The sequence below is a fragment of the Myotis lucifugus genome, unplaced genomic scaffold, assembly GCF_000147115.1.
Source record: "Myotis lucifugus unplaced genomic scaffold, Myoluc2.0 scaffold_25, whole genome shotgun sequence".
NCBI lineage: Eukaryota > Metazoa > Chordata > Mammalia > Chiroptera > Vespertilionidae > Myotis > Myotis lucifugus.
In genome coordinates this window covers 2239859-2262749 of record NW_005871073.1, presented here as the reverse complement: position 1 = coordinate 2262749, position 22891 = coordinate 2239859, and the positions used below count along the sequence as shown (strand labels likewise).

Here is a 22891-nt window from a genome sequence, read left to right as displayed (position 1 = left end):
ACCCATGTTTCAGAAGAGGAAATGAAACTTGGAGAAGTTGTGATTTTCTCCAGCTTCATAGAATGAAGAATGACAGGGGACCCTTGATACCTACATCAGCTCTGTCTCCACATCACCCCAATGCTTATGTAGTTCCAGAAGTTACAGTATTTCTCTGCTCTTAGACTTTTTCTTGTTTGGCTGGCATTTTAAACTAGGTTGTCTGTGACTAGTATTTAAAAGAATGATTATGTGATTGCTTTTCCCACACATTCAAGGCAACATTTCAGTGTACTTATCATGTTGTCTGAAATTTGGGTGCTACCCTTACTCTCTACTTTTATGTGTTTATCTTTTATGTCCTTATGTAAGGGTAAGCAGGGTGGTTGCTGTGCATATATCATATTTTGAATTTATAATGGCTTTTCTGTTAATGGGTGGATATTATTGTGTTTCAACCCCTGTGACCCTGTGTTAGGATTACTCAGCTTGAGAATATATTGCTGAGTCGTAATATTAAAACCCATGGCCCTTCTCCCTGTCAAGTGAACTTGAACATGTAATGGTGTTGTCTTAAATAGGATAGTAGTTAGGATTTCTTTTCAGTAAATGATGAATATTTGAAAAAGAATGTAAGCTTAAAATTCACCCCCTCCCCGCCTGTTGTTTTTAAATTGCTCACAATGTGTTAAAGCTTAATATAAAATACACAATCTTCCCTACTTTATCATGGTGCTATTTTTTTTCATGGTACTATTTTAACTTATGTCTTAACTACTTTATTTTATTAGTTTTTTAGAACCAAATTATCTTCTGTCATAAGCAGCCTTCTTGTATGTGGCTTACCAATACAAGTTGAAATGCTCAGTATTTTCTCTCTCCCTCCATGCCTCCTTCCTTCCTTTTTCTCACTTCTTCTTTCTATTTTTATCCATCCATCCATCCATCCATCCATCCATCCATCCATCCATCTCCTCTCAGTCTTTTAGTAATAGAAAGGCTTGTATTTAGTATGTGTGGTAACTCAAACATCACAATTTCAAAATTTGAAGTTTAAAAGTATTCTTAAATTGAGCAAGCTTATGAGTTTGGAATTGATCTGCTCACTCCAATTTTGAGGATTTCATCACTTTATTATCTTTTAAGTATAATCATATACCCAAGTGCTCATAATTTATGTGGTGTTAAAAACTAAAAGTCTTTGCTTAAGAGATTAAAATTCAAAGTTGGTTTCAGCATATAGATAAAAATGGCTTTCTGTGTCCAGCCTGGTATGCTTTAGTATTGGGTCTTTATGATTTTAGTGGCTGTGCCTTGTCAGTGACTTTTCCCCCAGGTGGAGCCAGTCCCGCTAGCATGGTGACCTTTAATTGTTGGCATTCTTACTAACTGCCTTGAGATTACCTAGTTTCTAAAGGAAAATGGCAGGTAGCCAGGGAGTTTTCTTTCAGCAATCCAAAGAGATGTCTCACTCCCTAAGAGAAAACTCTATCTGTCCATTTTGTTTTATGAGCGGCATCATGAGATGTTTAGATAACTCAGAGCTGAGTGAATGGAGAGTTATTACATGATACAAATATATAATTTAGGAGATGATGGTCAGAGACATGTAAACTAAAGGAAAAAAGAAGTAATAGCTTTCAATACCACAAATTTATTGTTTGTGGAATATACTGCATATATTCCAATATGTAATAGTTTTTCCTATGTTTTAGTTTTGAGAGTTTTTTTTTTTTGTGTGTGTGTGTGTGTGTGTGTGTGTGTGTGTGTGTGTGTTGGGGGAAGGGTACAAATAATAATGTAGGAAATCCAGAAGGATTTTTACTTAAGGTAACTTAACTTATGTGCCAAGAAATATATCCTGTGTGGGTTGTCTCACACTTTGTGCTAAAGTTGTCTCTATTTCCTTTTGTCAAAATGTGTCTCTATTGCCTTTTGTTATGAGGAAAGGAAAAAATAGGGATATATTCAGAGCTACAACCCTGAAGGCCTGTTTGTGGGTTCAGAATTTTTAGAGATCAACCAAAGAATTTGTATGCATATATACATAACCAGGGACACAGACAATAGGGTGGCAAAGGCCTGGGGTGGGGCCCAGAGGTGGGCTAGAAGAGGTCAATGGGTGGGGGTAGGGGCATATGTAATACTTTCAACAAAATAAAGATAAATTTTTTTTTCATTGAGATAAACACAGTTGTTTTCACATTTGACAATAATTGTAAAACAACAAGGCCATTTCATTCATTACAGTATGCCTGAGTAATCTTCATTCATTGTTTTCTTAGGAAGATGTTACATACTATACTTAAGACCCTACAAACATACATATATTTAATGTCCATTTATCTTAACCTTTATGCAAAAAAGAGGAAGAACAAGAGAAATCTGAAACAAATGCAAACAATGCAAAATTATCACTGATATGAATGACAAATGCCCTGAGAAAACTCAATGCAACACTTACATATGCTTATGTAAGATTTAAGTAGTGAAATTTTACAAAATTTATTGGCAATTATAGAGAGCAGGAGCAGATGCAGCAAGTTTCAGCAGGGCTTTACTTGGTGCCAGTGTACCCCTGGCAGCTGCTGCTCGTATTGTCCACAGAGGATACCAGAGTGGCTTCTGTATTGGAGAAACTCATCTTTTGTGAGCCGTGCTTTTATACTGAAGGTAAGCTAATAAGAATTTACACACACACACACACACACACACACACACAAATGTATGCACTTCTGTGTAAAAGAATGTTCATGAATTCTGGGCCCTCTTTGTCCCTGAAATAAACCCAGAATCAGGTGGGCACCAGGGCAAGAAGAGTCAGTGGCCAGATGTTTCTCAACAATATTTCTCTACCATCAGTTTTTCCAACAACCCAGAATGACCTTTTCCCTCGATGGTGTAACCATTGCGCACTGCAGAGCTAATTGCTATACCTAAGATTACATTTCCTTTTTTTATACAACTTTAAAAACATTCCTAGTTGCCTTTCTCTTTTCCACTACTTGACTTTATGATACCCTTATTTTTCACAAACTCCCCTTGGTGTGAGGACACAGGATTCCAGGCTTGCTACTCAACTATCATCTTGACTCTTCACTGTTTTCCCACAATGGACACCTGTTTTTCTGGGCACAACATCTTCCTCATTATTCTTCTTTCACTGGAGCAGACCCTCAAGTAATGAAGATGGTCAGCCATGTATGTATGTGTGTCATAAATATGACAAAGAACCACAGCCATTGTCCTTTTACACATATTGACTGCTTTTCTTAGCATGATTCTGGATCAAGGATCTTTGGAAGCTCTGAGTACAGCTAGGTAAATTAGTTTGTCTTTTGCCTTTTATCCTCCTAAATTTTGTGTATGGCAAATACCTTACCAATGAATGAAAATAAAGAAAAATCCCAAACATTCCATCAATGATTTAAATTTCTCCCTGTGCCAAGGGAATTTGGGGGGTAACAAAATTTTCTATATCTTGTTTACATAACTATATTCATTTGTCAAAACTCACCCAAACTATATTCCTTAACAGAGTGAATTTTACTGTCTGTAAAGTATCCTATATAATAAAGAGCTAATATGCAAGTGGTCGTCACACCCTCATGCCATCATGCTGTAACGGCTCAGACACAACACTGGGGAGAGAGGAATGGGGACCAGCCAGGCTGCAGCCCAGGAGAGGGAAAGAAGTAGCCCTGCAAGTGAAGATTGGTCAGAGCTCTCAGGATGGGAAGGCAGAGGGGAGAGGACTGAACCTGGGAGGGTTTCTTCTCAGTATGCAACTTCTGATGCTGAATGAAACTTGTGCTCAATTTGAAGGTTTTCCCACACACCTTACACACACAAGATTTTTTCCCCCAGTGTGAACTTGCTGATGCTGAGCCAGGGTTATTTTCTGATTGAACGTCTTCCCATACTCCTTGTATTCCTAAGATTTCTTCCCAGTGTCAATTATCTGATGTATAATAAAGTGGGAGCTACAACTGAAAGTTTTCCAACATTCACTGCATTTATAGAATTTCCCCCCATGGTGGAACCTCTGGTGCTGGAAAACACTGAACTCCAGCAAAAGGCCTTGCTGCACTCCTTATAGTTACAGGGTTTCTCCCCAGTGTGGATTCTCCGATGCTGAATCAGGACTGAATTAAAACAGAAACTTTTCCCATACTCCTTATGTTCATAGGGCTTCTCCCTAGTGTGAACTCGCTCATGGATGATGCACTCATAGCTACACCTGAATACCCTTCCATAGTACTTACATTTAAAGGGTTTCTCCTCGGTGTGACTTCACTGGTTTTGAGTTGTAGCTGAAGATTTTCCCACAGTCCTTACATTCATAGAGCTTCTCTCCATCATGGAGTTTATGATGCTAAAGGAGGTGGGGATTCTGACTGAAGGCTTGTCCACATTCCTGACATGAATGTGGTTTTTCTCCAGTGTGGATTTTCTGGTGCCGTAACAGTTTTGAGTCATATCTGAAGGCTTTCCCATATTCCTTGCATTTGTTGGGCCTCTCATTGTGAATTCTCTGATGTGGGTGAAGATATGAAGGCTGATTGAAATATCTGCCACATTCACCACATTTATCACACACCTATTTTATAGGGGGCCTGGCAGGGTGGTGAGATGTGTGCTGACACCATTGCTTCCTTCCAATTTCCTGGCTATCCATTCTCTTTCGATGGTGGAGAATTTGTGATCCTGGACTGTGAAGTCTGTGAAATCTTTTTTCTCTGCTATGAGCCTGGAGGACTCTGGTTCTTTAGGAATGTTCAGCTTTGGAGTTTGCTCCTCATTCTCAGTGTTTTACCATCTGTGCTGATACCTCTTGGGGTATCTTCCCCCTGGCTGTCTAGTCCCCTCCCTTGCTTCAGCTGGAATATCAGATCTGGTTTTGGAAATGGAAATGCTGCCAAGGAAGTTATGTTTGCATAATTCTCCAGCACCACCTCTCTGTACAGGGCCCTCTGCACAGAGTCCAGAGTGGCCCAATGATCCCTCAAAGGTCACTGATTCTTTTATAATAGCCTCTTATGTTTTTTTAAACAAAAAAATTAAAATGTACTTTTCAAGTTTTTAGCATATTTATAGAATTGTATAATCATCACTATAATTTAATTTTAGGACATTTCAACATGATAAGAAATGCGATTAGCATTCACTTCCCATTCCCCTGCCCTAGCCAACCACTAATCTGTCTTTTCTATTGATTTGCCTATTGTAGGCATCTCATATGATAGGTGCATTTTGGAGATTGACTTCTTTTACTATAACTTTTTTTTACTTTAACTTTTTATAATTACACAAGGAAATAATTTTAGATTTTTTAACAGATTTTTTTTAAAAGAAAATTAAAATCACTTCTATCAAATCACTACTAAGAGAACAACTTTAAGTCATTTTTCTGTTTTTTTTGCAGTCTTTTTTTTTATTCATTTGTTATTTCATTAATTTGTTTAGCAAACATTTATTGAGTATGTAGTATGGATCAATCACAGTGCTGGGCACTGGACATACTGAGGTACAGGAGATGAGCAATTTAGTGTTGTTGATGGAATAACTAATAAACATCGCAGGGAGTGCTACAAGTGAGAAGTACAGACTGCTTGTATTATGTCGCATTGACCTAATTTAATTTTTCTAAAGAAGCTATTTATGCCTATGTATTTTAAATAATTGGGATGATATGGCATACAAAGTTGAATAGCATTTTTAGAAAAACCTGTATCATGAATACTTTCCCATTTGTTTAAATATTCTTTGAGAATACTATTTTTAATGTCTCCATAATTTTCTCCTGGATGGATATACCAAATGTGTTAGAAATCTGAACAGTTCCTGGAATTTAAATTGCTCATAAGTGGCATTCATTCTGAGATTTAAAGTGACAAAAGCTTATGTGTGAAAGCATATGAATTTATAACCAAGACCTGCCAAGTAATTTCTCTTAGTATGTGTCTGCCCTGTATCTTTGGTTCTAAGATCTAGAATCATAACTTAGGATTTATGGCTCCTGGAGATAAAATGGTGATTATAGTATCCCTTGATTTAATCATCACTCCCACGTTAAGATATGTGGGAAATTTCAGAGAAATCCAATAGAAGAGATGGCAAAAATGACTGCTGAGCTTCCATAGGCCCATCTGGCTCCAAATTGAGAACTCTTTCAGGGCTTATAGGTATTTGGGTGACTAGGGGAAGTTAGGAAAAGAAATTGTTGAAAACCAACTTTTTAAAGAAATGGTGACTACAATCATTGATGTTTGGGAAGTATTCTCTTTGATTTTTATTTATGAGTTAATTTGCTCTTTATTTTTCTTTTTCCAATTTTTTACTTTCTCCTTTTTTAGTTTATTTTTGTATGTTCCCACCTTGTTTTCTAGGACATGCCCTCTATTTATTTGAGATAATTTATTTCATGTGTAGTTGTGCAGGTCACATCTATTGTCAGCTGTCTTACTGGGGTCAAAGTCATCCAAACATAAATACACTTGATCTCTTGCTTTTCTCCTACCCTTTGTGTGTCCCCTCCTTTGTTTTTTGGGGCTGTTTGTTCCATCTGCCCTCTTCCTTGACTTTCTTGGTCATAGAGATTCTTTTTTATTCAGTGGTACAACTGTTTCTTTTCATGCTTTGGTGTTCTGTACTACTTCCCCACCCCCAACCCCTCTCCTTCTTGTATATTTAATGTGTTTCACCTTGGCTCTGCTCATTCGTGCTCCTGAATTTCTGCAGAAGCTTCTCATGCATCCTCTGTAGACTTCCAAGAGAGCAGAGAAATTTAAAGGGAAGGGAAGAACAGCTGTTGTAGTCACTGATGGAGCAGCAGCTTCAAATGTAGATTCACTTAGAAAAGGGACTAACTGAAGAAGGAAATTTCCCTAATGTGGTCCTCCCATTAGGAAGTTCCCTGACTTCAGTCCAGAGATTCATCATTTTCAAATAAGACCTCTACATATAGGCTGATCCTCCAAGTATGATTATTTATGGAGCCACACCCAATTTTTTCCATAAATGGAATTGACTGTTTTAGCTACTTGTAATGGGGGTAGGGGAGCGTTAATTCTAGAAGGCAGCTTAAAGCCACTTCGAAATGGTTTTAAACATTTCATACACATTATTTTCCTTGATACTCCCTGTGACAAAATGGTTATTCAAGCCCTCTTACCCAAGCTTTCAGGAAGAGAGGGTCAGAGAGTCAATATGACAAAACCTTGTTGGGCTACTACATGCCATATACTTGGTCAAATGCTGGGAACTTATAGGTGAGTGGAACTTATAGCAACTATTCTGGTCATAGTCTAACACAGAATTTGCATTCTTTTATCAGTTCATTCACTTGTTTATGTAACATGAATGAACAAAGTCTTAGTCCTTGATCTCAAGTAGTTTACTGCCTAACTCTTGCTTTAAATAAAGGGTTTGCAAACTCCCATTTTACATATAGAAAAAATGACATGTAAAAACCATTACATATCATGGTATGTAAGATTCCAGATTGATTCAAAATGTTTGAAATAACCAAGGGCTTTCAACAGTGGTCCTACCTACTATAATTGGAGTATTGGATTGGATGATTTCTAAAGCCCCTTTCAATTATTAAAAAGATTGTTTTCTGATTTTATTTATGTCTCATTTATCAGTTGCTCTCCATCAATGAGTCATATACCTGAAAGGCATTTACATAACTCAGACAAGATAAAATTATAATTTCTATACCAAAACATCACATTTTCTTTTTAGTTATAACAGATGCCCCCAAATGGTACTGGATATATGGTCTGGGTTTGTCCTTATAGGTCAGTGTAATTTTGGGGGGAATTTGATTAATTATTTATAAATATAAAAGGCTAATATGCAAAGTGTCCCCTCGGGAGTTTGACCGGGAGAATGGGAGTTCGATTGCTTGCTATGACATGCGCTGACCACCAGGGGGTGGCACGGAACATGATGGGCGACCAGCAGCAGTGATGGGGTACTGAGGGGGCAAGGGAAGGAGGAAGCAGGGGAACCTGATAGATCAGCCCTGATAGCCGGCCAGGCCTAGGGACCCTACCTGTGCATGAATTTCATGTACTGGGCCCCTAGTATCTAAATAATTCACATTTCTTAATAATTGGATATTTAAATCAAAAGTCTGTGATTACCTTTGCACAGTCTGAAACAAACTACTTAGTTGATGTGATCAGTATGCTTTATAATTCTATGTGTTTGAAAATACTAATTACCTAATTAAGTACCAAAAATAATTCTATTTCAAATGAAATTTATGTTGGTAGAGAGATTAAAATAATTATTTCAGGTTAGAAGGGGAGGAGTCCAAAAGAAAAGAAGCTCATACATTTTCTTATATCTCATCTTTTCGCTTGGACATCACACTGGAATTTCCTTTAGCACCTGTAGACTATCTGAGTACTTCACATTTTTAACAACTGTTGTCACCTCAGAATCTTGGTGTGTCAAATAAGTGTTGGCTGAAAGCAGATGTAGAAGAATGTGGATCAGCTCTGAATAGCTCAGAAGTTAGGCTCACCGTATAGAGCTATCAAATCTTAGCTAGTGATGTTTGGTTCTAGTAAACATAACAGAAGGGACAGTAAAAAAGAATAAATAGATTTTTTTCATATTAATAGTGACAAGATATAATTGAATTGAAAATGATAATTTAGTGGTCCTTTATATAGTAATGATTTAAAAATTAGATTAAGATTCAATATACTTAACATGCAGTGAAGAGAAGAGGCAACAAGAAAGTATGATTTTCCCTTCAAAGGCTCCCTTTTGTATGTTGGATTGGAATACCTTCTGTATCTCTAATGATGTACTGATCAGTATTGTTCAAGGGGAATGGTTGGCAAAGCAATTTATATAGGGATTTATATCTAACTAGAATTGTTTTATTTTTTAAAAAATATATTTTATTGATTTCAGAGGAGAAGGGAGAGAGAGAGATAGAAGCATCAATGATGACAGAGAATCATTGATCAGCTGCCTCCTGCAGGCCCCACACTGGGGATCGAGCCTGCAACGTAGGCATGTGCTCTCACCAGGAATTGAACCATGCTCTCCTGGTTCACAGGTCAGTGCTCAACCACTGAGCTATGATGGCCAGGCTAACTAAAATTGTTTTAGACATACATAAAATTGCATGTTTTTGCTTGTATATATTTGCCATTTAAGAGAAGCTTTAAATTTACTATTAACACTCTGTTGTATTTCTTCTATAAACTCAGCATATTTTATTTTAAGCTTTTATGTTATAGAGTGGTTTATATCACCCATCTATATATATAAAAGCTTAAGTGACCATTACGACGGAGTGACCGGAATGACCAGTTGCTATGATATGCACTGACCACCAGGGGCAGATGCTCAACACAGGAGCTGCCCCCAGCCTGCAGGCCCCAATCACTGATGGGGCCTGCTGGCCAACCTCCTGGTCCTTCCCCACAGCCAGCAGGCCCCAATCACCTGATCGGGGCTGGGCCCCCGGGCTGGGATGGGAAACCAGGGGTGGGTGGTGGCGGATGCGGCCCCTTTTCCAGGGGGAGCCGAGGGCTGGCTCCCTCCTTGGGGCCAGTGGCCAACCTCCTGGGTCCCTACCCCTTTCCCTCCCCCTGGCTGGAAGGCCCCAATTGGCCCACTGCCCGCCTGCCTCAGTAGTGGTTGGCCCCTCCCCCCAGCTGGCAGGCCTTGATTACCTGATTAGGGCCGGGCCCTGGGCTGGGATGGGGAGCCAGGGGTGGGTGGCAATGGACACAGGCGGCAAGTGAAGGAGGAGGGGGGAGGTGGAGAGGTGGGGAGGCAGGGAACCTGGTCAGCCCTGATTGCCGTCCAGGCCTAGGGACCCCATCCATGCACAAATTTTGTGCACCAGGCCTCTAGTTATCTAATAAAAATGGATAAGGTCATGGACAAAGATGCACTTTACAGCATCCTTAGGCTATGAGCTCTATGAATAAAATATCTAACAATAATCTGAATTTGAGAAGCCAAATGATTGGGTTCTGATAAACATGGTTCCTTCATACATTGGGAAGTATTTTATGTCAGTTATGTAATTCAGGCTCCAAGATGAATTTTGCATCAATATTATAAGTGTTGTCTACTCAAGTCACTATGGAACTTCTCCCTTCTGTTTAATATTATCTATGTAGTTCAGATCCAAGTCTCTCTCTAATAGTGCTTAGCTTGGAACAAGAAGATATCGGTTTCAATTTCGGCTTCCCTGTTTACTGACCATGTGACACTGAGCAAGTCCATTCATCTTAGGCTCAAGATTCTCATATGTGAAATGAGACTTACAGTATCATTCTACCTAATTGATAGAGGTGTGAGAATCAAATCCTATATAATAAAGAGCTAATATGCAAATGGTCATCACGCCCTCATGCCATCACGCTGTAACAGCTCAGACACTCAACACTGGGGAAAGAGGAATGGGGACGCCAGGCACAAATGAGCTCACGAGAGAGGAATGGGGACCAGCCAGGCACAAATGAACTTGCTAGAGAGGAATGGGGACCAGCCAGGCTATAGCCTGGGAGAGGGACAAGCCGCCTGCCCAGTGGTCCCAGGTGCCAGTGCCTGTGCCTGTGGCCCAGGAGAGGGACAAGCTGCCCACCATGTGGTCACAGGCGCCAGCGCCTGCAGCTGTGGCCCAAATGAAGCCGCCCACCCATGGTTCCCTGTGGCTGCGACCAGCCCGGGCAAAGCCAGCCTGGGTCCTGGGTGCCTGCAGCTGGGTAGAGGGAGGAATCCTGGGTCCCAGGTGCGGGGCGAGGCAGAGGTGGTTAGGGGCGATCAGGCTGGTAGGGGAGCAGTTAGGGGCGATCAGGCAGGCAGGCAGGTGAGCGGTTAAGAGCCAGAAGTCCCAGATTGCAAGAGGCAGTCGGACATCCCCTGAGGGGTCCCGGATTGGAGAGGGTGCAGGCCAGGCTGAGGGACCCCTCCATCCCATGCACGAATTTCATGCACTGGGCCTCTAGTAGAATGAATAAAGAAAATGGATAAAAGAGCTCTGGATATTGTAAACACCCCACATAAGTTAATAATAAAAATAAGGTAGAAAAAGTAACCAAATACTTTTTAATAGAACATTTTCTTATTTTTCTAATTAATACAAAGTGAAATTACTGGCATAAAATATGTGTGGGAAACATAAATATGGAAGTGATCCTATAGATGTTCATTCCCTTCCTCACCCCTCTTTGCCTAGTTAACTCAGTCTTTCTCTGAGTCTAAACTGCTTTCTCTTCCATTTGTACCCCATAATAATGGTTAATCATGCTCTACTCCCATTATACAATCTTTATTTTTTAAATTTATCTTTATTGTTGATAGTATTACAGATATCCCCTTTGTTTTGGTTTGTTTTCCCCCATTGACTCCCTCGACCCCGCACCAATCCCTCGCAGGCCTTCACCATACTATTGTCTGTGTCCATGGGTTATGTATATATGCATATAAGTTCCCTGGTTAATCTCTTCCCCCCACCCTCTCACCCCGCCTTCCCTCTGAGATTCATCAGTCTGTTCCATGCTTCTATGTCTCTAGATCTATTTTGTTCATCAGTTTATTTTGTTCATTAGATTCCATGTATGAGTGAGATCATGTGATACTCATCTTTCTCTGACTGGCTTATTTCACTTAGCATAATACTCTCCAGGTTCATCCATGCTGTTGCAAATGGTAAGAGTTTCTTCATTTTTACAGCGGAGTAATATTCCATTGTGCAAATGTACTTCAGCTTTTTTATCCACTCATCTGCTGATGGGCACTTGGGTTGTTTCCAGATCTTAGCTATTGTAAATTGTGCTGCTATGAACATAGGGGTGCATATATCCTTTCTGATTGGTGTTTCTGGTTTCTTGGGATATATTCCTAGAAGTGGGACACTGGGTCAAATGGAAGTTCCATTTTTAATTTTTTGAGGAAACTCCATACTGTTTTCCACGTGGCTGCACCAGTCTGCATTCCCACCAGCAGTATACCAGGGTTCCCTTTTCTCCACATTCTCACCAACACTTGTCATTTGTTGATTTGTTGATGACAGCCATTCTGACAGGTGTGAGGTGGAACCTCATTGTTGTTTTAATTTGCATCTCCAGTATGCAGTCTCAATGCTCATTAGAATTCTTCCACAAAGCACATATCATCCTTTGTGTTTTTGTGTATTTTTTTATTGAATAATTTTTTTAGAGAGGGAGAAAAGGAGAAACATTGATTTGTTGTTCCACTTATTTATGCATTCTTTGATTGATTCTTGTATGTGCCCTGACTGGGGTTCGAACCTGCAACCTCGGTGTATCACGACCATGCTCTAACCAACTGAGCTACCCTGCCAGGGCTCATCCTTTGTAATACATGTCATGTATTTGATTGTCTGTCCAAGCAAGTCATAAGCTTCATGAGGGTAGGTACTTCTTTTGTTCACATACCTGAACACCAACACAGTATGTGGCACCAAAACATCATGGAATGATTATTGGATAAAAGTTTCCCCTGTTAATATATTTATGTGAATCAACTTGAATCACTAATAAAAAATCGGGTTCAGGACTGTTCAAAAACTCAGCAAGGGGAATCAGCAGAGATGAAAGTATAGTCAGTCATTCTACTTGAACTTGGATTAATTGTGCTTGTCCTAAACCCCTATGCAGACTGCCATCTTTGAGGTCCTAGATTCAAAGTAAATTTGATTCTCTTAATATTACATGAAAAGGATTTCTGGTTTTAGTGTTATTTATTGAACTACAACCAGTTATCTAAGATGCTGAAAATCTTCTGGTTGTAAATAAATTTTGAGTCAATTTTTCTTTATTTATTTATAAAGCAATCCCTTGAAGTAGAATTACATTTTCAGAGAGAAAGCCATAACTTAAAGCTTTTAGTTTTTCACTTGAGCTGTGCTTATTTACATGAGCACATTTTCAGATTTATTGAGGCCACGCCACAGTGCATCAACAGGATTGCTCGGGGGACTTAGCCCAGGACCCAGAGGCTTACGTGTTCCTGTCACATCTCCTCACATAGCACATAACTTCTCTGTGGCCTTGTGCCAGTCATTGTGCACTTCTGGACTTTAACGTCCCAGTCATGTAAAACTGGGATTATAATATGTGTCTCTCCCCTGCCTCACTTGAATGGTGAGAGGATTAATAAATAGACTGGCTTGATCTTACTGGTGAGAAAGAACTAAATCACTTGCTTTTTAAGGGGTTCATTAACTCTTGGAAGCTAGTAGCTATTTAGTGCTTGGAAAAGATGATTTACTAAATGACCTGAGGTTAGCCTCAAAGATGTAATGCACTTCTCAAAAGTGAGCAATTGTTCACTTTTTGCTGGCAAGAGCAGGGACCCAACCTTATATAGCACTGTACAGGGGTAGATTTCATAAACATCCACAATAGTTACATTACTTTGTTAATACCTTATAAAAATAATGGTTGATGTTTAGGTTATTTTGCATTCCTAATTACTTTTTTGGGGAGGGGAATGTTAAAGCAAGTTCTGAAAATCACATTTGTTTTCATCATAGCAATGTTTGTTTAATCACACCTCCCCCCTCCCCACACACATATGCACACAGAGTCTTTATATATTTTTATTTATTTTTTAAAATATTTTTTATTGATTTCAGAGAGGAAGGGGGAAAGAGAGATAGAAACATCAATGATGAGAGAGAATCATTGATCGGCTGCCTCCTGCACGCCCCACACTGGGGATCGAGCCTGCAATCCTGGCATGTGCCCTGACTGGGAATTGAACTGGTGACCTCTTGGTTCCTGGGTTGAAGCTCAACCACTGAACCACACCCAGCTGGGCAATATAATTTTTAAATTAACTGACATAACTACCATGTAGAGGTCTTTAAAACATGTTTATGTTAAAAAGAAGTCCCCATACTTGAACAGTTTAGAAAGTGCTGTCCAATTATAAAAATTTGACTATATTTAGAATACAAATCTGGCTACATTGAGCATTGCTCTCCCTAGATCTAAGATAACATTTTGGATTTTCCCAATGTTTCTATCACTTATATTTCATTAACTAATTTTCTGACCTTTGTTGATCAAAACTGGGTTTAGAGAGCATGTATTCTTCTAACTTCTCAAACAGGAACTCTTATCAAGAAACACCAAGAATTTACTAGATGCACTGATTTTAGCAAACAGATGTCTTTGCGATGCCTAGATATTTGAAGTACCTCATTATTATTATATCTCAAGACAGTATATGTGGCCCTAACCGGTTTGGCTCAGTGGATAGAGCGTCGGCCTGCAGACTAAAGGGTCCCAGGTTCGATTTTCTGGCCAAGGGCATGTACCTTGGTTGTGGGCACATCCCCAGTGGGGAGTGTGCAGGAGGCAGCTGAATCGATGTTTCTCTCTCATTGATGTTTCTAACTCTCTATCCCTCTCACTTCCTCTTTGTAAAAAATCAATAAAATATATTTTTTAAAAAAGATAGTATATGTGAATGTGTTTAGCACAATGTCTAGTGGCTACCTAGTAGATGGTCAGTAAATATAAATTGTCATTCCCTTTTGCCCTTAAAACGTCTGTATCAGGTATGTGACATTCACATTATCCAAATGGCCAATGGCCTGTGGCAAATGCCCTGAATAGTTTCATTTCTCTTCCTTTTTCCTTTTATGCTCTTTCAAGTTTCCATCCATAGCACTGCTCTTTTTCTAATCCAGGTTTCTTTTCACTGAGATATACATTTTATTTTATTTTTATTTATTGGTGTGGAGAGAGAGAGAGAGAGAGAGAGAGAGAGAGAGAGAGAGAGAACAGTTTGTTGTTCCACTTATTTATGCAATCACTGGTTGATTCTTCTATGTTCCCTGACCAGGGATCAAACCTGCAACTTTGGCATATTAGGACCATACTCTAACCAACTGAGCTACCTGGCCAGGGTTCTTTATTTTTTTCAATTACAGTTACATTTTATATTATTTTGTATTAGTTCAGGTGAATGCATAGTGGTTAGACAATCATATACTTTAAAAGCTTTCCTCCTGATATTTCCAGTACCTACCGGGCACCATATATCGTTATTACAATATTATTGACTAAATTTCCTATGCTGTATTTTATATCCTTGTGACTATTTTGTAACTACCAATCTGTACTTCTCAATCCCTGTACCTTTTTCACTCAGTCTCCCTCCACCCCTCCTCTCTGACAAACATCAGTCTGAAAGATATACATTTTCATCTCCAAATCTAACTGCAAATTTATCCTACTAAGTTTTGGAAATACATTGCTTCCTGTACCTAAAATACCCTTGCTCTTTCTGCTCTTTCGTACTCTATTCAAGGACCACCTACTCTAGTAAGCTTTCCCTAGCTCTAGATTTGAGTTAATTGTCCCTCATCCCGTATCCTATCTAATAAAGAGGGAATATGCTAATTGATCCTCACACCATCACAAAGATGGCGGAGCCCACAGGCAATAAGGAGGGAATATGCTAATTGACTGCCTGCCCTCAAAGATGGAGGCACCCACAGCTAATAAGGAGGGAATATGCTAATTGACTGCCTGCCCTCAAAGATGGAGGCACCCACAGCTAATAAGGAGGGAATATGCTAATTGACTACCCCACCCACAAAGATGGCGGCACCCACAGCCAATAAGGAGGGAATATGCTAATTGACTGCCCCGCCCTCAAAGATGGTGGCACCCACAGCCAATTAGGAGGGAATATGCTAATTGACTGCCCCACCCTCAAAGATGGTGGCACCCACAGCCAATTAGGAGGGAATATGCTAATTGACTGCCATGCCCTCAAAGATGGCGGCGCCCATAGCCACAAGATGGCGGTGCCCAGTCCCCTTAGCCTTGCTGGGGCAGCAGGCACATGGCAAGGCTGGGCCCGCACCTACCTCCAGAGTTCCCCAGTCCCCTCAGCCCCCCAGTCACCCAGGGCCGCCCGAGGCTCAGGTAACCAGAGCTGACTGAGGCTTGCGCTGCCGGCAGTGGCAGCAACTGAGGTGTGATGGGGCATCGCTTTCCCCTGATCGCCAGGTCACCTCCCGCCCCTGAGGGCTCCCGGACTGTGAGAGGGGGCAGGTCGGGCTGAGGGACCCCCCCTCCAGTGCATGAATTTTCATGCACCGGGCCTCTAGTTTCATATAAATCCATATGAATCTTGAGCAGTATTTAAAATACTATAAATGTTAGTTCCCTACCTTGCTCATCCACTAACTGTAGGTCTCAGCCACTAGAGTTCTCAGGCACTGTTTTTTTAAAAATCTCTAACTCTGGACTTAGTGTGTAGTCAGCATTCAATAAATAATTACTGATTCAATAAGTAAAATTGTATTTATTTCCTTGTGTTTGTATCTCAAATGTATTACCCATTGTGCTTTGTAGTATAGACATCTTAGATCATAACTCTTATTCCTGCCTCTCCTTTACAAATGGGCTTCTTGTGTAAATTATTGAGCAGCAACTCCATTGCAAATCTTCTTCCAGGACCACTCATGTCCTCCAAAGGAGCCATTCTATTTTTAAAGTTTTACTGAGCATTTCTACCTCACCACTTTGATTTTCCACTTAAAGCCTTCCTGATCACAGCTGTAAATTTCTGGGCAAACATGTTGATTCTTCCAGTTCTTATGAGATAAGTATTTTTTCCGAACTCAAGATTTTGTTATTTTGACATCTGAAACAATCTCAAAAATCCAAATTACCTTCTGTAATCTTGCACCCATTCATTTCTCTTACTCTTTGCTTTTCCCATACTCAAATATTGAATTTTAATTAAATATACAACCTGGGATCCCAAAGTTTTTATTTTTTTGTCTGCATAGATACTTTGTAGACCGCCCTTGATTTATTTTTTAATTTTTCAGTTACAGTTTACATTCATTATTCTGTATTCATTTCAGATATATAGCAAAGTGGTTAGAAAATCATGTACTTTACAGAGTAGTCCCCCTGCTGCTTCAAGTACCCACATGGCCCTGTACATAGTATTATTAACTATGTTCCCTGTACTGTAATCTATATCTCTGTGACTGTTCTGTAACTACCAATTTGTACTGCTTGATGCTTTCACTTTTTCACCCAGCCCCCCAATCCCTTTCCCCTGTGGCAACCATCAGACTGTTTTCTGTATCTGTTTCTATTTTGTTTGTTTGTTTATTTTGTTCTTTAGATTACACATATAAGTGAAATCATATGGTATTTGTCTTTCTCTGTCTGACTTCACTTAGCATAAAACCCTCTAGGTCCATTCATGTTGTTACAAAAGGTAACATTTCTTTTTTTTTTTGTTTTATGGCCAAATAGCATTCCATTGTATAAGTGTACCACACCTTTTTTATCCACTCAACTACTGATGGGCACTTGAGTTAGTTCCTTATCTTGGCTATTGTAAATAATGCTGCAATGAACATAGGGGTTCATATATTCTTTCGAATTAATTAATGTTTCAAGTTTCTTCAGAAATATTCCCAGAAGGGGAATTTCTGGGTGATAAGGCAGTTCTATTTTTAATTTTTTGAGGACCCCCACACTGTTTTCCATAGTAGTTGCACTAATCTACAATCCCACCAACAGTGCAAGAGGGTTCTCTTTTGACCATATCCTTGCCAGCATTTGTTTGTTGATTTATTGATGATAGCCATTCTGACATGAGGTAATATATTGTGGTTTTTTATTTGCCTTTCTCTGATGATTAGTGATATTGATCATCTCACTGTGAAACATCAAGAATCAAGTGTGGTTTGTTAGTGTGTCCCAGAAAGATTAACAGCCTCTGTGTCAATCTGTTCAGCTATTTCCATACCCCATACCAAATAGTATCACACCATTCCCTCAGCCCCTAGCTTTGTCATTGCTATTATGGCATATATGTCCTTCTAACTCTTTAAGGATGAGTTAGGTTTCTTAAGAGGGTCCAGAAAAATGGAGGGTCAAAATCTGAAAGAAGTGGCATAACTCAAATATGTACTTTATTATTTTTTACCCTCTTTTTATTTTTTAAAATTTGTTAACTCCTCTCTCAACAACGATTCATTTCCTTCTATTTGTAGTCTTTTCTTTATCTGAAGAAGGAAGTAAGCATTCTCTCTGACACACTGGGGGCTATAGAGGTAGATCTCTAGTTATAGAAAAACTTTGCTTTACTGTACCAGCAGGAAGATAATGCTTTGGCACTAATTTTGAACTTTTATGAAAAGTTTCCACATTGATAACTTTAAACCTGTACTGGTTTAAATAAGATTTCAGTATTGATGTACTTTACTTGTGCTCCATATAGAAATTTTAGAATTTTTTAGTTGAAAAAAAGGGAAAAGAAAGCATGTATTTTTATGGTTTCTACATTTTACCTGTAAAACTTTGGAAACATTATAGATATGGTGTCAAGTTTGTGATTGCAAAACCAATTTTCAGTACTCTTATGTTCAGAACTATTATTTTAATAACATTTTATTGACATATTCTATTGACATAAAGAATAAAGTAGAAAATAGAAAAGTACATATGTCACAAGAGTTCAAATTGATAAATTATCAAAAAATGAACACATTCATGTAATTACCACAAACATCAAGAAATATGCTTTCAGCCCCTTCAGAATTCCTCCAATGCCCCCTCCCAATTATTACCTCTTCTCAAAAATGTAGTTATTATTTTAGCTTCTGACACCAGTAATTTTTTAAAATTTATTTTTATGCTAGAGGCCCAATGCATGAAATCGTGCAAGAGTAGGCCTTCCTTTCCCTGGCTGCCGGCACCCAGCTTCCCTCTGGCACCCAGGACCCAGGCTTCCCTCTGGCACCCAAGATCTGGGCTTCCCTCCAGCTGCTGGCAGGCACCCAGGATCCGGGCTTCCCTTGCAGCCCTGGCTTCATCTGGAAGGTCGTCTGGAAGGACATGCAGTCTAATTAGCATATTACACTTTTATTATTATAGATAACCCAAAATTAAAGTTATGAAAGTGGGAATTATCCACATGTAGAATAGCAGAAACTTTGGGGGAAATGGAAATACATATTAACTAGAGGCCCAGTGCACGATATTCATGCACTCGAGGGGCGGTCCCTCAGCCCAGCCTGTGCCCTTTAGCAGTCTGGGAGCCCTCAGTCGGATATCCTTAGCACTGCCAAGGAGGCAGGAGAGGCTCCCGCCACTGCCACTGTGTTCGCAGCCCTCAGCCCAGCTTGTGGCTGAGCAGGACTTCCCCTGTGGGAGCACACTGACCACTAGGGGGCAGCTTCTGTGTTGAGCGTCTGCCCTCTGGTGGTCAGTGCACATCATAGCAACCGGTCTTTCCACCGTTCAGTCGATTTGCATAATACCCTTTTATTATTCAGGATTATATTTATCTTGAGAACTTTATTATACACGCAGACATATATATCAAGTCACTGCCAATTTCGGGTCTGAAAAATATTCTATAATAATTGGCTCGTTAAAAGTATTCAAAATGAATCATTAGGAGGTAGTAAATGAAAAGGATTGGAGCACATATTTCCCCCTTAGTGTTTAGGAAAATAATATATGACATTCTGAGAAACAAAATGTAGTATTTAAAGAAAATTTTTTCTCTGCATTTAAAATATTGTATAATCTTTCAGATCTCTGCTTCTCCAGTGTCCCCCCTAGACACATCAGAGACCTTGTCTTGCAGTACTTTGGTGGATCAGAGTATTGTTGTGTCACAGACCATGGAGAATTAGCCAGGCTGAATATTGGAGTAGGTTTAATGGCCATTCATGTAGACACATGCTCTTTCATTGTAACCGAAATACTAGGGCAGGTTAACAGTTTTGTCACCATGTAAGAACTTGCTTTTACAAAGGGGCAATTTGAACAGAATGTATATTACTTCAGGGGTTTATAAGAATTGCCGGGGTTCATGTCCCAGCATCAAGAAGGGTTCAAGAATCTGGAAAAGGGGCTGTACGTAGATGACATAGGAATCCAGAGACTAATAAAGAATCCAGAGACGAGATATAATTTTGAAAGGCATTGGGGGTCAGTTCCTTCAGAAAAAGGAACTGAAGACTCCCTCCTAGTCTAGGACCCTTGCTTTTATTAACACAATTTGTCCTAAGGCAAGGTGGAGATAATACACTTCAAAGGGTAAGGTTTCAAAGAGTACAGAAGCATTGTCAGTTTGGGGAATAGCCTACGGCTGTTCAGGTGTTTGGCCAGTAGGAGGCAATAACATGTAGATTAAGATGCCCTTTAACTGTCTGGCAGCCACAATCAGTTTCCTATTCAGGTTTGGGGAAATGCCTTTAGCCATTTCCAACAGGTGACTACATGTGTGACTCAACCCTGTTGAGTCCCCAAGTCCCATCAACCTTTTGATGAAACTCTTGAAATTATGACATGCTGGAATTGGTTTCCGGCAAAGAGTGAATGCATTTTTGAAGAGAATATGATGTAAATGTTGAGATTGTGAGTCCACAAATACAAATTATTAACATATACTAACAGTAAGGAGAATAATTAATTGACATCACTTGAGAGGAGATGTTAAGAGTTGAGATATTGTGAAACGATTCAGGGAAGGCCACATATTTTTTTGCAACTATTCCTGTGGCTGAGAATGTTGCTTTGAATAAAACATAATGTTGTGATACATAACACTTCTAACTTCAACATAGTACTTTTATCTCATTTAATTCTCAAAATAATCCTATGAAATAGGCAATAACAGTATGAACCAGAAACAGAAATTGAGGCTCAGGAGAGGATGAGGAGTTTGAGGACCAGAAGAGCAGGTCGTTGGCCATGCCAAGACTAGAGCCCCACTCCTGACCTCCCAGTACCAGGCTTGTTCCATTTTAGTCCTTGGACTTGTTTTAAAAATATATTAAAGCCCCCTTTGAGCCACTTTTGAAACAGCAATTCTTTCTAAGTCAGTTTGCAGGCCCCCAAAATTAAATTTCTATTTTAAAAGTAGGGATCGTGAAGTGTATCTTTCTCTTCTTCATGCAAGCATATTAACTGAGGGTCCACAGGGTGGTTGGCATTGTGATTGACTAATTTCATGTGAGTTCAGACTTCCCAGAGGCAATGTTAAAGTAAAATGCTGCTGGTTAAAAGCATGCTGTCAGATATACAGGCAAAGATATTTTTCTGTCCTTTGATCCGTGTTGTTTAATCGTTTTCAGACAACTTTGCCCCCCTCTGCATGAAAGCAAAACTTAGCCGTGTGGAGCTGCCACTGATTTTGAAAGAAGCTGTGTACCCAGAGAAGCTCCATGGGTGTGTGTTGGGGATACTACACAATTTGGCCATTTAATTGGTGTATCAAAATTGCTGCCTTTCCTCTGTTGCTGTTGCTAATAAAAAGTATTGTTGGTATTTCACCGGATACCATGTGCTGATTTTCACACTTGCTTTTAAGACTTGAATCTATCTTACCCATTGTTTCTTCACAAAGGACTTTAGTGATTTTATTCTTATTGTATCTAAATGATCAACTTTGTGTGTGCCACTTGGGCTTGTTATATGCCTTTTCAGCACATGTGTGCCTAGAGAGAAAGCAGGCCTTTTAAAAGAACAACGGCAGTTAATTATTTTGCTCTCTAATGCTGTTTTATTAAGCATTTGGCTTTGGCATTATTCATTGGCATCTGTCATTTCTCTATGCCTGAGGCTTTTGATTCAGATAATTCATCAGAAGAACAGTTATTGAGCAAGAACCCTCTGTGTAAGAACCTGGACTGTAAACTGTTTCTATTTCTGCCGTCTTTGGGGTGATGTGGCAGCTTACTGATGACTAACAAAATCGCCATAATCTCTCCTTGGCTCATGAGATTCATGACTGCATGGTTTTACTTCTAGTGGGTATTCCTTGATCGTGTTCCCTTCATTATAATCAGAAAATGGTTTTGAAAGTGCTTTGAACTTTATAGAATGCTTAACAAACATGATAGTATTGCTATTATTATCAGGCCTGACAAAAAGCTCACTCTAATAGTGTGAGATTAATTCGAAATGAGAGCAAGATCTGGTATCTTTAGTTTTGTGAAAGTTGGGGAACCTAGTAACAATCTCAGCCGACACAGAAATATCTGATCCATCTATTTGTTACTGCCTATAGGCTTTCAGTGCTTGGCAAGGGAGGATGAAATGAGATTGAGGAGGGACAGAGGAATGGAGAGATAAGAGGTAAATAATGGCCCGAGAGAATTCACTGAGATCTGGTGGGAAAAGTGGCTCTTTGTCCCTCCTTCACTCTATGAATCTCTGTAGTATTTGTATGGTGTTATTGATGTTCATTGGAGTCAGTGATTGGCGTCTTTTACCAAAGTAACTTTTCTCAAGAGTTACCTTATACACTAATACAAACTAGGGTTCATTTAATATCTTGAAATTAATATAGGATGGGAAAGCGAGTCAACCGGTCACTTTACTTAATCTCAATGTTGCCCTGAGCATGTTGCATATGCTATAATATTGTCATAACAATCCTACAAAGTAGGGTAGGTTCTCCCCACTTTATATAAGAGAACAAAGAGGCTCCAACATGATATATTTATTTTTGATCAAGGCAATACTACAACTCGTAAAAAGTAGAGCTTTTAACCTTGTACGCACCATACTGACTTTGAAATGAAATGTTTACTAATTTGATGTTTTCAAGGTTCTTCACCAGTTTTTTTTAGTTTTACCTATAATTGTGTTAATGAGCAGAAATAATTCACTTCATTTTTACAAATACCTCAGTGTTTTATCAGTTAAGATATCTGCTGTAACAAAAAGTCTAAAAATGTGTAATGCTTCTTTTTCATACAAAATAAAAAAACACTGATATTTATAACTGATAGAGTTGACTGTCCCCCAAACATTAATCAGAGCACCTAGGTGCCTTCCCTTTGGTGGGTCCTCCATCTTAAACATATAGCTGCCACGACTGTCCTAGCAGA

At 39.4% G+C, this 22891-nt stretch overlaps 1 pseudogene; it reads right to left on the bottom strand.

Moving 5' to 3' along the window:
- The window catches only part of LOC102420629, a 91580-nt pseudogene that overhangs the window by 63473 nt on the left and 5216 nt on the right, over positions 1-22891 (bottom strand).